The sequence below is a fragment of the Staurois parvus genome, unplaced genomic scaffold (assembly GCF_062004578.1).
Source record: "Staurois parvus isolate SC_StPar_1 unplaced genomic scaffold, SC_StPar_1.0 ptg003371l, whole genome shotgun sequence".
In the NCBI taxonomy this organism is placed as follows: domain Eukaryota; kingdom Metazoa; phylum Chordata; class Amphibia; order Anura; family Ranidae; genus Staurois; species Staurois parvus.
Window position 1 is genome coordinate 97,931 of NW_028321167.1, and position 14,749 is coordinate 112,679.

The following is a 14,749-nucleotide window of genomic DNA, read 5'->3' on the forward strand; positions in this document are numbered from 1 at the left end:
AAAATTTGGGACCGCTTCATGGGTTAGCATGTCAACCTTACGCAGGGGCTTGCTAATTTTCTCTGTATCGTTCCACGATTGTAATCCTGCCCACCCGCCGATGCGGGGGGGCAAAGCAATGGGAGAGCCCGAGGGGTATATAAGCCGTCAAAGAGGTCAGAAGATCAGCTTATGGAGAGCGTTGAATGTCGGTGTTCTGCGCTATTTCTGCCAAACTATGTTTATGAATTCTAAGAATGCTTTTTGTATAATCATAATCAATGTGATCAATAATGTCTGTCAGTTGAAAAGTTGATTTTACTGAAGAAAATGAGGAGCACACAGGCTATTGTTAAGCAGGACACCGCATGCAAGTGAGCAGCTCTGCCAGGAGGCATTGTGGGAAGGCAGGCAGGCCACGCCCACCATGCCTTGCTGGGCCCATAAAGCAGAGGTGGTTGGATCCAAACCATCCTCTGCTAGGCGGCTATTTTGGATTTGGATTTCCTGGTAATTATTAAAGAGCCATTTTAGTCCATTGGTTTTGTTTTTTTGCTATATTATTTTCAACTCACTTTGATTGATTGATGTATCTCTGTGGTTTTAAAAATGGTGCCTGCGCCATCTATCCACCTAGGGAAGCCTATTGAAACGAGTGGTCTGTCCTAGAGGTGCGCTACGAGAACGCACACGCTGGCATGCCCCTTACACCCCGGTCACGTCAGGTGCAACTTGGCCTGCGACTTGCAAAACTGTAGGCCAAGTCGCACCCTATTGTCCGCTATTACAGCGGTCCTATGGGTGCGGTTCCGGCTTTGTCGGAGCCGCGCCGACCTCTAAAGTAGTGCGCAGCAGAGCTTTTGGTGCGGTTTGCATAGGCATTGGTGTCAGCAGGTCGCCCGATTTTGAAATGGTTTTGGGTGTGAGCGGGGGCTCAGGGTGTAAGCGAGCGCTTATGGCATTTGTTCCCTGGTTCCCTTTTTGTTTTCCCGAATGAAGGAGCTCGGGGGAGGGGCGCACTTTTGGCATCCTCACCTTGAGTGCCAGGGGACCTTTCCCAGAGCTGGCCCAGAGGTCGTTGGATGGAAACCATCCTCCGCTAGGCGGCTCTTTTTGATTTTCTCGTATCGATGAACCATTTCCATGCCGGGCACTTTTACCCCCTTCCTGCCCAGGCCATTTTTCAGGTTTCAGCGCTCTCACAATTTCAATGACAATTCGCTCGGTCATACAACATTGTACCCAAACAAACATTTCATCGTTTTCTTCACACAACTAGAGCTTTCTTTTGGTGGTATTTAATCACCGCTGGGGTTTTTATTTTTGGCTAAATTAACCAAAAAAGACCGAAAATTTAAAAACAAAACACGGTTTTCTTTGTTTCTGTTATAAAAGTTCGCAAATCCGTAATGGTTCTTCATAAATTTAGGCCGAGATGTATTCTGCTACATGTCTTTGGTGAAAATAACCCAAATTAGGATGTATTTTTTAGTTTGTAGGAAAGTGATAGAGTTCACAAACTCTGGTATAGGTCTGAATATTGATCAATCCTGAAGTAGTGACAGCCAATCTAATTTCTTGAGGCCCAAGAATGTCAGAACAGTACAGATATTCCCCAAATGACCCCTTTTTGTAAAGTAGACAGTACGACGGATTTCATAAGAGGCATGGCGAGTTTTTTGAAGTTGTATTTTTTTTGTCCGAATTTTTCAGAAAATGAAAAAAATGATTGTCACAATTATTTTTTTTTACATACTGTCACCAGTGCAGTACAGCGTCATCCTATCACTGGCATAGCGGTGATCAGGGACACTGACTGGTGACAGTATGGGGAAAAAAAAAAAAAAAAAATCATTTTTTTTACTTTTTTTTTATTATTGTTCATTTTTTATTACATTTTTTTTCTTTTTCTTCAAGATTTTCTTTTCATATTTCCCTATGACCAAAGTAGTACAATGTTACCACAGTAACATTGTACTACTTTGGGGAAGTGATCAGTTTTTTTTTTTTTCTTTTCTTACACAATTTGCTTATAGCAAAGACTTCCTTTGCTATAAGCAAGCATTTACCTGAATGACATCGATTCATTCAGGGGTTTGTTTTTTTTTTGTTTTTTTTTTTTGTGCTCAGCTGTGATCTGGCCACGGCTCATCACATGACATGTGCATGTGATCGCTGTGACGATTCACAGCTAGACACTAGTAGACAATGGATGGCATGCATGAAGCCATCCATGGTGTACAACTGTCATGTGACCTGCTGTGATTGGTCACAGCAGGTCACATGGTACCAGCAACGGGGCCGGTACTCAGATCTGTCATCGGCCGTGTCCGAGGTACATTGGTTTTGTTTTTTTGCTATATTATTTTCAACTCACTTTGATTGATTTATGTATCTCTGTGGTTTTAAAATCGATCTATTCACCTAGGGAAGCCTATTGAAACGAGTGGTCTGTCCTAGACGTGCGCTATGAGAACGCACACGCTGGCATGCCCCTTACACCCCGGTCACGTCAGGTGCAACTTGGCCTGCGACTTGTAAAACTGTAGGCCAAGTCGCACCCTATTGTCCGCTATTAGAGCGGTCGTACGGGTGCGGTTCCGGCTTTGTCGGAGCCGCGCCGACTTCTAAAGTAGTGCACGCAGCAGAGCTTTTGGTGCGATTTGCATAGGCATTGGTGTCAGCAGGTCACCCAATTTTGAAATTGGTTTTGATGTGAGCGGGGGCTCAGGGTGTAAGAGAGCGCTTATGGCATTTGCTGCCTTTTTGTTTTCCCGAATGAAGGGGCTCGGGGGAGGGGCGCACTTTGGCATCCTCACCTTGAGTGCCGGGGGAGCTTTCCCAGAGCTGGCCGTATAGAAAGGCATTGGGAAAGAAAGGGGAGCCAAGAGAAGGAGTGAGAGAATGGAGCGCCCCCATAGACTAACGGGGCAGTGGGATGCCCATAGGCGTGCTGCTCTTCTTCAGAGAAGGTTGGTGGGAGAAGCCGCTAGGGCACGTGCAGCTTTCAGTTGCGCTCTAACCGTAAGCCGCAGCTTGTAATTTTTATTTTTTAAAATAGTTGATGCTAAGAGTAAAAAAAAAAAAAAAGAAAGAAAGAAAGCAAGAAATCCAAAGCATTGAATTGAAGGAAGGTTGTTTGAGGAAAAAATTTGGGACCGCTTCATGGGTTAGCATGTCAACCTTACGCAGGGGCTTGCTAATTTTCTCTGTATCGTTCCACGATTGTAATCCTGCCCACCCGCCGATGCGGGGGGGCAAAGCAATGGGAGAGCCCGAGGGGTATATAAGCCGTCAAAGAGGTCAGAAGATCAGCTTATGGAGAGCGTTGAATGTCGGTGTTCTGCGCTATTTCTGCCAAACTATGTTTATGAATTCTAAGAATGCTTTTTGTATAATCATAATCAATGTGATCAATAATGTCTGTCAGTTGAAAAGTTGATTTTACTGAAGAAAATGAGGAGCACACAGGCTATTGTTAAGCAGGACACCGCATGCAAGTGAGCAGCTCTGCCAGGAGGCATTGTGGGAAGGCAGGCAGGCCACGCCCACCATGCCTTGCTGGGCCCATAAAGCAGAGGTGGTTGGATCCAAACCATCCTCTGCTAGGCGGCTATTTTGGATTTGGATTTCCTGGTAATTATTAAAGAGCCATTTTAGTCCATTGGTTTTGTTTTTTTGCTATATTATTTTCAACTCACTTTGATTGATTGATGTATCTCTGTGGTTTTAAAAATGGTGCCTGCGCCATCTATCCACCTAGGGAAGCCTATTGAAACGAGTGGTCTGTCCTAGAGGTGCGCTACGAGAACGCACACGCTGGCATGCCCCTTACACCCCGGTCACGTCAGGTGCAACTTGGCCTGCGACTTGCAAAACTGTAGGCCAAGTCGCACCCTATTGTCCGCTATTACAGCGGTCCTATGGGTGCGGTTCCGGCTTTGTCGGAGCCGCGCCGACCTCTAAAGTAGTGCACGCAGCAGAGCTTTTGGTGCGGTTTGCATAGGCATTGGTGTCAGCAGGTCGCCCGATTTTGAAATGGTTTTGGGTGTGAGCGGGGGCTCAGGGTGTAAGCGAGCGCTTATGGCATTTGTTCCCTGGTTCCCTTTTTGTTTTCCCGAATGAAGGAGCTCGGGGGAGGGGCGCACTTTTGGCATCCTCACCTTGAGTGCCAGGGGACCTTTCCCAGAGCTGGCCCAGAGGTCGTTGGATGGAAACCATCCTCCGCTAGGCGGCTCTTTTTGATTTTCTCGTATCGATGAACCATTTCCATGCCGGGCACTTTTACCCCCTTCCTGCCCAGGCCATTTTTCAGGTTTCAGCGCTCTCACAATTTCAATGACAATTCGCTCGGTCATACAACATTGTACCCAAACAAACATTTCATCGTTTTCTTCACACAACTAGAGCTTTCTTTTGGTGGTATTTAATCACCGCTGGGGTTTTTATTTTTGGCTAAATTAACCAAAAAAGACCGAAAATTTAAAAACAAAACACGGTTTTCTTTGTTTCTGTTATAAAAGTTCGCAAATCCGTAATGGTTCTTCATAAATTTAGGCCGAGATGTATTCTGCTACATGTCTTTGGTGAAAATAACCCAAATTAGGATGTATTTTTTAGTTTGTAGGAAAGTGATAGAGTTCACAAACTCTGGTATAGGTCTGAATATTGATCAATCCTGAAGTAGTGACAGCCAATCTAATTTCTTGAGGCCCAAGAATGTCAGAACAGTACAGATATTCCCCAAATGACCCCTTTTTGTAAAGTAGACAGTACGACGGATTTCATAAGAGGCATGGCGAGTTTTTTGAAGTTGTATTTTTTTTGTCCGAATTTTTCAGAAAATGAAAAAAATGATTGTCACAATTATTTTTTTTTACATACTGTCACCAGTGCAGTACAGCGTCATCCTATCACTGGCATAGCGGTGATCAGGGACACTGACTGGTGACAGTATGGGGAAAAAAAAAAAAAAAAATCATTTTTTTTACTTTTTTTTTATTATTGTTCATTTTTTATTACATTTTTTTTCTTTTTCTTCAAGATTTTCTTTTCATATTTCCCTATGACCAAAGTAGTACAATGTTACCACAGTAACATTGTACTACTTTGGGGAAGTGATCAGTTTTTTTTTTTTCTTTTCTTACACAATTTGCTTATAGCAAAGACTTCCTTTGCTATAAGCAAGCATTTACCTGAATGACATCGATTCATTCAGGGGTTTGTTTTTTTTTTTTTTTTTTTTTTTTTGTGCTCAGCTGTGATCTGGCCACGGCTCATCACATGACATGTGCATGTGATCGCTGTGACGATTCACAGCTAGACACTAGTAGACAATGGATGGCATGCATGAAGCCATCCATGGTGTACAACTGTCATGTGACCTGCTGTGATTGGTCACAGCAGGTCACATGGTACCAGCAACGGGGCCGGTACTCAGATCTGTCATCGGCCGTGTCCGAGGTACATTGGTTTTGTTTTTTTGCTATATTATTTTCAACTCACTTTGATTGATTTATGTATCTCTGTGGTTTTAAAATCGATCTATCCACCTAGGGAAGCCTATTGAAACGAGTGGTCTGTCCTAGACGTGCGCTATGAGAACGCACACGCTGGCATGCCCCTTACACCCCGGTCACGTCAGGTGCAACTTGGCCTGCGACTTGTAAAACTGTAGGCCAAGTCGCACCCTATTGTCCGCTATTACAGCGGTCCTATGGGTGCGGTTCCGGCTTTGTCGGAGCCGCGCCGACCTCTAAAGTAGTGCACGCAGCAGAGCTTTTGGTGCGGTTTGCATAGGCATTGGTGTCAGCAGGTCGCCCGATTTTGAAATGGTTTTGGGTGTGAGCGGGGGCTCAGGGTGTAAGCGAGCGCTTATGGCATTTGTTCCCTGGTTCCCTTTTTGTTTTCCCGAATGAAGGAGCTCGGGGGAGGGGCGCACTTTTGGCATCCTCACCTTGAGTGCCAGGGGACCTTTCCCAGAGCTGGCCCAGAGGTCGTTGGATGGAAACCATCCTCCGCTAGGCGGCTCTTTTTGATTTTCTCGTATCGATGAACCATTTCCATGCCGGGCACTTTTACCCCCTTCCTGCCCAGGCCATTTTTCAGGTTTCAGCGCTCTCACAATTTCAATGACAATTCGCTCGGTCATACAACATTGTACCCAAACAAACATTTCATCGTTTTCTTCACACAACTAGAGCTTTCTTTTGGTGGTATTTAATCACCGCTGGGGTTTTTATTTTTGGCTAAATTAACCAAAAAAGACCGAAAATTTAAAAACAAAACACGGTTTTCTTTGTTTCTGTTATAAAAGTTCGCAAATCCGTAATGGTTCTTCATAAATTTAGGCCGAGATGTATTCTGCTACATGTCTTTGGTGAAAATAACCCAAATTAGGATGTATTTTTTAGTTTGTAGGAAAGTGATAGAGTTCACAAACTCTGGTATAGGTCTGAATATTGATCAATCCTGAAGTAGTGACAGCCAATCTAATTTCTTGAGGCCCAAGAATGTCAGAACAGTACAGATATTCCCCAAATGACCCCTTTTTGTAAAGTAGACAGTACGACGGATTTCATAAGAGGCATGGCGAGTTTTTTGAAGTTGTATTTTTTTTGTCCGAATTTTTCAGAAAATGAAAAAAATGATTGTCACAATTATTTTTTTTTTACATACTGTCACCAGTGCAGTACAGCGTCATCCTATCACTGGCATAGCGGTGATCAGGGACACTGACTGGTGACAGTATGGAAAAAAAAAAAAAAATCATTTTTTTTACTTTTTTTTTATTATTGTTCATTTTTTATTACATTTTTTTTCTTTTTCTTCAAGATTTTCTTTTCATATTTCCCTATGACCAAAGTAGTACAATGTTACCACAGTAACATTGTACTACTTTGGGGAAGTGATCAGTTTTTTTTTTTTTCTTTTCTTACACAATTTGCTTATAGCAAAGACTTCCTTTGCTATAAGCAAGCATTTACCTGAATGACATCGATTCATTCAGGGGTTTGTTTTTTTTTTGTTTTTTTTTTTTGTGCTCAGCTGTGATCTGGCCACGGCTCATCACATGACATGTGCATGTGATCGCTGTGACGATTCACAGCTAGACACTAGTAGACAATGGATGGCATGCATGAAGCCATCCATGGTGTACAACTGTCATGTGACCTGCTGTGATTGGTCACAGCAGGTCACATGGTACCAGCAACGGGGCCGGTACTCAGATCTGTCATCGGCCGTGTCCGAGGTACATTGGTTTTGTTTTTTTGCTATATTATTTTCAACTCACTTTGATTGATTTATGTATCTCTGTGGTTTTAAAATCGATCTATTCACCTAGGGAAGCCTATTGAAACGAGTGGTCTGTCCTAGACGTGCGCTATGAGAACGCACACGCTGGCATGCCCCTTACACCCCGGTCACGTCAGGTGCAACTTGGCCTGCGACTTGTAAAACTGTAGGCCAAGTCGCACCCTATTGTCCGCTATTAGAGCGGTCGTACGGGTGCGGTTCCGGCTTTGTCGGAGCCGCGCCGACTTCTAAAGTAGTGCACGCAGCAGAGCTTTTGGTGCGATTTGCATAGGCATTGGTGTCAGCAGGTCACCCAATTTTGAAATTGGTTTTGATGTGAGCGGGGGCTCAGGGTGTAAGAGAGCGCTTATGGCATTTGCTGCCTTTTTGTTTTCCCGAATGAAGGGGCTCGGGGGAGGGGCGCACTTTGGCATCCTCACCTTGAGTGCCGGGGGAGCTTTCCCAGAGCTGGCCGTATAGAAAGGCATTGGGAAAGAAAGGGGAGCCAAGAGAAGGAGTGAGAGAATGGAGCGCCCCCATAGACTAACGGGGCAGTGGGATGCCCATAGGCGTGCTGCTCTTCTTCAGAGAAGGTTGGTGGGAGAAGCCGCTAGGGCACGTGCAGCTTTCAGTTGCGCTCTAACCGTAAGCCGCAGCTTGTAATTTTTATTTTTTAAAATAGTTGATGCTAAGAGTAAAAAAAAAAAAAAAGAAAGAAAGAAAGCAAGAAATCCAAAGCATTGAATTGAAGGAAGGTTGTTTGAGGAAAAAATTTGGGACCGCTTCATGGGTTAGCATGTCAACCTTACGCAGGGGCTTGCTAATTTTCTCTGTATCGTTCCACGATTGTAATCCTGCCCACCCGCCGATGCGGGGGGGCAAAGCAATGGGAGAGCCCGAGGGGTATATAAGCCGTCAAAGAGGTCAGAAGATCAGCTTATGGAGAGCGTTGAATGTCGGTGTTCTGCGCTATTTCTGCCAAACTATGTTTATGAATTCTAAGAATGCTTTTTGTATAATCATAATCAATGTGATCAATAATGTCTGTCAGTTGAAAAGTTGATTTTACTGAAGAAAATGAGGAGCACACAGGCTATTGTTAAGCAGGACACCGCATGCAAGTGAGCAGCTCTGCCAGGAGGCATTGTGGGAAGGCAGGCAGGCCACGCCCACCATGCCTTGCTGGGCCCATAAAGCAGAGGTGGTTGGATCCAAACCATCCTCTGCTAGGCGGCTATTTTGGATTTGGATTTCCTGGTAATTATTAAAGAGCCATTTTAGTCCATTGGTTTTGTTTTTTTGCTATATTATTTTCAACTCACTTTGATTGATTGATGTATCTCTGTGGTTTTAAAAATGGTGCCTGCGCCATCTATCCACCTAGGGAAGCCTATTGAAACGAGTGGTCTGTCCTAGAGGTGCGCTACGAGAACGCACACGCTGGCATGCCCCTTACACCCCGGTCACGTCAGGTGCAACTTGGCCTGCGACTTGCAAAACTGTAGGCCAAGTCGCACCCTATTGTCCGCTATTACAGCGGTCCTATGGGTGCGGTTCCGGCTTTGTCGGAGCCGCGCCGACCTCTAAAGTAGTGCACGCAGCAGAGCTTTTGGTGCGGTTTGCATAGGCATTGGTGTCAGCAGGTCGCCCGATTTTGAAATGGTTTTGGGTGTGAGCGGGGGCTCAGGGTGTAAGCGAGCGCTTATGGCATTTGTTCCCTGGTTCCCTTTTTGTTTTCCCGAATGAAGGAGCTCGGGGGAGGGGCGCACTTTTGGCATCCTCACCTTGAGTGCCAGGGGACCTTTCCCAGAGCTGGCCCAGAGGTCGTTGGATGGAAACCATCCTCCGCTAGGCGGCTCTTTTTGATTTTCTCGTATCGATGAACCATTTCCATGCCGGGCACTTTTACCCCCTTCCTGCCCAGGCCATTTTTCAGGTTTCAGCGCTCTCACAATTTCAATGACAATTCGCTCGGTCATACAACATTGTACCCAAACAAACATTTCATCGTTTTCTTCACACAACTAGAGCTTTCTTTTGGTGGTATTTAATCACCGCTGGGGTTTTTATTTTTGGCTAAATTAACCAAAAAAGACCGAAAATTTAAAAACAAAACACGGTTTTCTTTGTTTCTGTTATAAAAGTTCGCAAATCCGTAATGGTTCTTCATAAATTTAGGCCGAGATGTATTCTGCTACATGTCTTTGGTGAAAATAACCCAAATTAGGATGTATTTTTTAGTTTGTAGGAAAGTGATAGAGTTCACAAACTCTGGTATAGGTCTGAATATTGATCAATCCTGAAGTAGTGACAGCCAATCTAATTTCTTGAGGCCCAAGAATGTCAGAACAGTACAGATATTCCCCAAATGACCCCTTTTTGTAAAGTAGACAGTACGACGGATTTCATAAGAGGCATGGCGAGTTTTTTGAAGTTGTATTTTTTTTGTCCGAATTTTTCAGAAAATGAAAAAAATGATTGTCACAATTATTTTTTTTTACATACTGTCACCAGTGCAGTACAGCGTCATCCTATCACTGGCATAGCGGTGATCAGGGACACTGACTGGTGACAGTATGGGGAAAAAAAAAAAAAAAAATCATTTTTTTTACTTTTTTTTTATTATTGTTCATTTTTTATTACATTTTTTTTCTTTTTCTTCAAGATTTTCTTTTCATATTTCCCTATGACCAAAGTAGTACAATGTTACCACAGTAACATTGTACTACTTTGGGGAAGTGATCAGTTTTTTTTTTTTTCTTTTCTTACACAATTTGCTTATAGCAAAGACTTCCTTTGCTATAAGCAAGCATTTACCTGAATGACATCGATTCATTCAGGGGTTTGTTTTTTTTTTGTTTTTTTTTTTTTTGTGCTCAGCTGTGATCTGGCCACGGCTCATCACATGACATGTGCATGTGATCGCTGTGACGATTCACAGCTAGACACTAGTAGACAATGGATGGCATGCATGAAGCCATCCATGGTGTACAACTGTCATGTGACCTGCTGTGATTGGTCACAGCAGGTCACATGGTACCAGCAACGGGGCCGGTACTCAGATCTGTCATCGGCCGTGTCCGAGGTACATTGGTTTTGTTTTTTTGCTATATTATTTTCAACTCACTTTGATTGATTTATGTATCTCTGTGGTTTTAAAATCGATCTATCCACCTAGGGAAGCCTATTGAAACGAGTGGTCTGTCCTAGACGTGCGCTATGAGAACGCACACGCTGGCATGCCCCTTACACCCCGGTCACGTCAGGTGCAACTTGGCCTGCGACTTGTAAAACTGTAGGCCAAGTCGCACCCTATTGTCCGCTATTACAGCGGTCCTATGGGTGCGGTTCCGGCTTTGTCGGAGCCGCGCCGACCTCTAAAGTAGTGCACGCAGCAGAGCTTTTGGTGCGGTTTGCATAGGCATTGGTGTCAGCAGGTCGCCCGATTTTGAAATGGTTTTGGGTGTGAGCGGGGGCTCAGGGTGTAAGCGAGCGCTTATGGCATTTGTTCCCTGGTTCCCTTTTTGTTTTCCCGAATGAAGGAGCTCGGGGGAGGGGCGCACTTTTGGCATCCTCACCTTGAGTGCCAGGGGACCTTTCCCAGAGCTGGCCCAGAGGTCGTTGGATGGAAACCATCCTCCGCTAGGCGGCTCTTTTTGATTTTCTCGTATCGATGAACCATTTCCATGCCGGGCACTTTTACCCCCTTCCTGCCCAGGCCATTTTTCAGGTTTCAGCGCTCTCACAATTTCAATGACAATTCGCTCGGTCATACAACATTGTACCCAAACAAACATTTCATCGTTTTCTTCACACAACTAGAGCTTTCTTTTGGTGGTATTTAATCACCGCTGGGGTTTTTATTTTTGGCTAAATTAACCAAAAAAGACCGAAAATTTAAAAACAAAACACGGTTTTCTTTGTTTCTGTTATAAAAGTTCGCAAATCCGTAATGGTTCTTCATAAATTTAGGCCGAGATGTATTCTGCTACATGTCTTTGGTGAAAATAACCCAAATTAGGATGTATTTTTTAGTTTGTAGGAAAGTGATAGAGTTCACAAACTCTGGTATAGGTCTGAATATTGATCAATCCTGAAGTAGTGACAGCCAATCTAATTTCTTGAGGCCCAAGAATGTCAGAACAGTACAGATATTCCCCAAATGACCCCTTTTTGTAAAGTAGACAGTACGACGGATTTCATAAGAGGCATGGCGAGTTTTTTGAAGTTGTATTTTTTTTGTCCGAATTTTTCAGAAAATGAAAAAAATGATTGTCACAATTATTTTTTTTTTACATACTGTCACCAGTGCAGTACAGCGTCATCCTATCACTGGCATAGCGGTGATCAGGGACACTGACTGGTGACAGTATGGAAAAAAAAAAAAAAATCATTTTTTTTACTTTTTTTTTATTATTGTTCATTTTTTATTACATTTTTTTTCTTTTTCTTCAAGATTTTCTTTTCATATTTCCCTATGACCAAAGTAGTACAATGTTACCACAGTAACATTGTACTACTTTGGGGAAGTGATCAGTTTTTTTTTTTTTCTTTTCTTACACAATTTGCTTATAGCAAAGACTTCCTTTGCTATAAGCAAGCATTTACCTGAATGACATCGATTCATTCAGGGGTTTGTTTTTTTTTTGTTTTTTTTTTTTGTGCTCAGCTGTGATCTGGCCACGGCTCATCACATGACATGTGCATGTGATCGCTGTGACGATTCACAGCTAGACACTAGTAGACAATGGATGGCATGCATGAAGCCATCCATGGTGTACAACTGTCATGTGACCTGCTGTGATTGGTCACAGCAGGTCACATGGTACCAGCAACGGGGCCGGTACTCAGATCTGTCATCGGCCGTGTCCGAGGTACATTGGTTTTGTTTTTTTGCTATATTATTTTCAACTCACTTTGATTGATTTATGTATCTCTGTGGTTTTAAAATCGATCTATTCACCTAGGGAAGCCTATTGAAACGAGTGGTCTGTCCTAGACGTGCGCTATGAGAACGCACACGCTGGCATGCCCCTTACACCCCGGTCACGTCAGGTGCAACTTGGCCTGCGACTTGTAAAACTGTAGGCCAAGTCGCACCCTATTGTCCGCTATTACAGCGGTCCTATGGGTGCGGTTCCGGCTTTGTCGGAGCCGCGCCGACCTCTAAAGTAGTGCACGCAGCAGAGCTTTTGGTGCGGTTTGCATAGGCATTGGTGTCAGCAGGTCGCCCGATTTTGAAATGGTTTTGGGTGTGAGCGGGGGCTCAGGGTGTAAGCGAGCGCTTATGGCATTTGTTCCCTGGTTCCCTTTTTGTTTTCCCGAATGAAGGAGCTCGGGGGAGGGGCGCACTTTTGGCATCCTCACCTTGAGTGCCAGGGGACCTTTCCCAGAGCTGGCCCAGAGGTCGTTGGATGGAAACCATCCTCCGCTAGGCGGCTCTTTTTGATTTTCTCGTATCGATGAACCATTTCCATGCCGGGCACTTTTACCCCCTTCCTGCCCAGGCCATTTTTCAGGTTTCAGCGCTCTCACAATTTCAATGACAATTCGCTCGGTCATACAACATTGTACCCAAACAAACATTTCATCGTTTTCTTCACACAACTAGAGCTTTCTTTTGGTGGTATTTAATCACCGCTGGGGTTTTTATTTTTGGCTAAATTAACCAAAAAAGACCGAAAATTTAAAAACAAAACACGGTTTTCTTTGTTTCTGTTATAAAAGTTCGCAAATCCGTAATGGTTCTTCATAAATTTAGGCCGAGATGTATTCTGCTACATGTCTTTGGTGAAAATAACCCAAATTAGGATGTATTTTTTAGTTTGTAGGAAAGTGATAGAGTTCACAAACTCTGGTATAGGTCTGAATATTGATCAATCCTGAAGTAGTGACAGCCAATCTAATTTCTTGAGGCCCAAGAATGTCAGAACAGTACAGATATTCCCCAAATGACCCCTTTTTGTAAAGTAGACAGTACGACGGATTTCATAAGAGGCATGGCGAGTTTTTTGAAGTTGTATTTTTTTTGTCCGAATTTTTCAGAAAATGAAAAAAATGATTGTCACAATTATTTTTTTTTACATACTGTCACCAGTGCAGTACAGCGTCATCCTATCACTGGCATAGCGGTGATCAGGGACACTGACTGGTGACAGTATGGAAAAAAAAAAAAAAATCATTTTTTTTACTTTTTTTTTATTATTGTTCATTTTTTATTACATTTTTTTTCTTTTTCTTCAAGATTTTCTTTTCATATTTCCCTATGACCAAAGTAGTACAATGTTACCACAGTAACATTGTACTACTTTGGGGAAGTGATCAGTTTTTTTTTTTTTCTTTTCTTACACAATTTGCTTATAGCAAAGACTTCCTTTGCTATAAGCAAGCATTTACCTGAATGACATCGATTCATTCAGGGGTTTGTTTTTTTTTTGTTTTTTTTTTTTGTGCTCAGCTGTGATCTGGCCACGGCTCATCACATGACATGTGCATGTGATCGCTGTGACGATTCACAGCTAGACACTAGTAGACAATGGATGGCATGCATGAAGCCATCCATGGTGTACAACTGTCATGTGACCTGCTGTGATTGGTCACAGCAGGTCACATGGTACCAGCAACGGGGCCGGTACTCAGATCTGTCATCGGCCGTGTCCGAGGTACATTGGTTTTGTTTTTTTGCTATATTATTTTCAACTCACTTTGATTGATTTATGTATCTCTGTGGTTTTAAAATCGATCTATTCACCTAGGGAAGCCTATTGAAACGAGTGGTCTGTCCTAGACGTGCGCTATGAGAACGCACACGCTGGCATGCCCCTTACACCCCGGTCACGTCAGGTGCAACTTGGCCTGCGACTTGTAAAACTGTAGGCCAAGTCGCACCCTATTGTCCGCTATTAGAGCGGTCGTACGGGTGCGGTTCCGGCTTTGTCGGAGCCGCGCCGACTTCTAAAGTAGTGCACGCAGCAGAGCTTTTGGTGCGATTTGCATAGGCATTGGTGTCAGCAGGTCACCCAATTTTGAAATTGGTTTTGATGTGAGCGGGGGCTCAGGGTGTAAGAGAGCGCTTATGGCATTTGCTGCCTTTTTGTTTTCCCGAATGAAGGGGCTCGGGGGAGGGGCGCACTTTGGCATCCTCACCTTGAGTGCCGGGGGAGCTTTCCCAGAGCTGGCCGTATAGAAAGGCATTGGGAAAGAAAGGGGAGCCAAGAGAAGGAGTGAGAGAATGGAGCGCCCCCATAGACTAACGGGGCAGTGGGATGCCCATAGGCGTGCTGCTCTTCTTCAGAGAAGGTTGGTGGGAGAAGCCGCTAGGGCACGTGCAGCTTTCAGTTGCGCTCTAACCGTAAGCCGCAGCTTGTAATTTTTATTTTTTAAAATAGTTGATGCTAAGAGTAAAAAAAAAAAAAAAGAAAGAAAGAAAGCAAGAAATCCAAAGCATTGAATTGAAGGAAGGTTGTTTGAGGAA

The 14,749-nt window shown here is 43.8% G+C and overlaps 3 non-coding genes across 3 annotated transcripts; all 3 read right to left on the minus strand.

The window, feature by feature from the left end:
- Window positions 1–107, minus strand: LOC149428267 (U6 spliceosomal RNA). Its single transcript, XR_016310818.1, has one exon. It is a non-coding gene; the product is annotated as a U6 spliceosomal RNA (small nuclear RNA).
- Window positions 108–3,126: 3,019 nt separating this feature from the next.
- On the minus strand, window positions 3,127–3,233 carry LOC149428268 (U6 spliceosomal RNA). Its single transcript, XR_016310819.1, has one exon. It is a non-coding gene; the product is annotated as a U6 spliceosomal RNA (small nuclear RNA).
- Window positions 3,234–8,043: 4,810 nt separating this feature from the next.
- Window positions 8,044–8,150, minus strand: LOC149428269 (U6 spliceosomal RNA). The gene has a single exon (XR_016310821.1). It is a non-coding gene; the product is annotated as a U6 spliceosomal RNA (small nuclear RNA).
- Between the last annotated feature and the right edge of the window lie 6,599 nt (window positions 8,151–14,749).